Below are 2,481 nucleotides of genomic sequence, written 5' to 3'. Positions count from 1 at the left end.
TATTCTCCCTCTTAATATTTTTCCTTTACAATCGGGTCCACAAGGCCTTGCCCAATATGATATGTATATATATATATATATATATATAATATATATATATATAATATATATATATATATATATCTATTATATATATATAGATATATATATATATATATATATATATATGATATATATATATATGATATATATATATATATATACAGTGGTATCTCAGATGCAAAATTAATCCGTTCCGAGGCGGCCTTCGTAACCTGAGTTTTTCTTATCTTGAACCGCATTTTACATGTAAATTGACCAGTAAACAATGAAATACTACAATTTGGATCATTCAATACCTAACTTAATACATACTACTAATATTTACTACATAGTACCTGTAAATAGAGTGTATTAGTGTACATGGTATAAAAAAAATACTGTATGTACATACGTACTTATGTAGTAAAATGTGGAACCTAACTTTCGAGTGAGGCGATCTACGAAAGTGCGACAGAGGAGGAGGACAAATGGCAGAAAACTTGTACGTACACTAACTTTGCGAAACACATTAAAAAATCTCAGGAAACATTAAGACTAAACTTTACGAAACACATTAACAAATGGCACAAAACTTTAACACTTAAATTTAAACAAAAATTAAAATGAAATTTCTTTTTTTTGTCTTTTTTTGATTTTTAAATTGCTTTTACTTTTTTATTTGTAACATTTTTTTCTTGCTTTTTTTTTCTTTTTACAAAATTTCAATTTCTTTACCACTTTCAACTTTCTGTTTTTTCGTAGTATCACTTGGATCTTCCTGTTTGCTTAGTCCTACTAAATGCCTCTTTAAAAAATAACTATCCAAGGAAGATTGCTTCTGCCTGCTTTTCCCAATGTTCCTGAAACGACTCAGGCAAATGTCATCAAACTGTGCAAACATACGACCTGTGTAAACCTTTTCGTGGTGTCTCTTTTCTACAAATGATTGCACCTTATGAAAAGCAGCTAGAGCATCCTTAATTTCTGCTGTCGTCTCCTCCTCCTCGCCGCTGCTAGAGAAACTCTTCTTGAACGGACGTTATGTTGCATGGCCTCCAACCCTCCTTAAGTCATCTGTCGTAAGCTCCTCTTGGTGCTCCTCGAGAAGGTCATTGATGTCGTTCTCGTTGACGACCAGCCCCATGGACTTGCCGAGTGCAAAGATCTCGTCAAGATCTGGTTGCGAAATAGTTTCAGGATCTTCAACTGTTTCTGAATCTGCACCAGCTTCGCCCACGTCGAATCCCCCGAAGTCTCGGGCGGATACTGCATCAGGCCAGAGTTTCCTCCACAAAGAATTCAAGGTTCGCCTCAAAACCTCCTGCCAAGCTTGATCGATGAGTCGGATGCATATGACGATGTCGAAATGCTCCTTCCAAAATTCACGCAAGGTGATGGTTTGTGGTATCGGTGATATCGAAACATCTCTTGAAAAGATGTTTCAGATACAGCTTCTTGAAGTTCGATATCCCTTGCTGGTCCATGGGCTGGAGGAGAGGGGTGGTGCTAGGGGGAAGATAAAGAACCTTGATGGAAGAATACTCCACTAGGATATCTTCCTCAAGGCCAGGAGGGTGAGCAGGGGCATTGTCCAACAACAGCAGACATTTCAGAGGGAGGCACTTCTCTTCCAAGAATTTCTTCACTATCGGGCCGAAACAGAGATTTACCCACTCTGTGAACAAAAGTCTCGTTACCCAGCTTTCTCATGAGCCCTCCCCATCCACAGGAAGTTTCTCTTGTAGCACTTTGGGGGCCTTGAAGGCTCGAGGAGTCTAGGGATGATAGACAAGTACGGGCTTCACTTGCAATGCAATCATCAGGAACCAATGGGAGAGTGGGAGGATGGCGGCGAGTCTACTCAGTTGGCAGCGCGCGAGTTTTAAAATTGTTCTCGGCGGTCCGGGCATATCTCGGGACTTTACAGCAACAACCTTTTGTAACCTGAATTATTTTCGTATGTAGAGGCAAAACAATCTTTGCATTTGCTTTCGTAACTTGAATTTTTCGTAAGCTGGGACTTTCGTTTGTCGAGGTACCAACTATATATATATATATATATATATATATATAATATATATATATTATATATATAATATATATATATATATATATATATATATAGTGGTACCTCGACAAACGAAAGTCCCAGCTTACGAAAAATTCAAGTTACGAAAGCAAATACGAAGATTTTTTTGCCTCTACATACGAAAATAAATTCAGGTTACAAAAGGTTTGTTGCTGTAAAGTCCTGAGATTCGCCCGGACCGCCGAGAACAATTTTAAAACTCGCGCGCTGCCAACTGAGTAGACTCGCCACCATCCTCCCACCTCTCCCATTGGTTCCTGATGCTAGTCACCGCCATAGATCCTGCTCATCCTATTGGTCAGCATCTCTCCCATATATATATATATATATATATATATATATATTATATATATATATATATATATATATAT

The sequence above is a fragment of the Macrobrachium nipponense genome, chromosome 13 (genome assembly GCF_015104395.2).
Source record: "Macrobrachium nipponense isolate FS-2020 chromosome 13, ASM1510439v2, whole genome shotgun sequence".
Lineage (NCBI taxonomy): Eukaryota > Metazoa > Arthropoda > Malacostraca > Decapoda > Palaemonidae > Macrobrachium > Macrobrachium nipponense.
The sequence above is the reverse complement of the archived record's forward strand: the minus strand, read 5'-3'. Positions refer to the sequence as shown.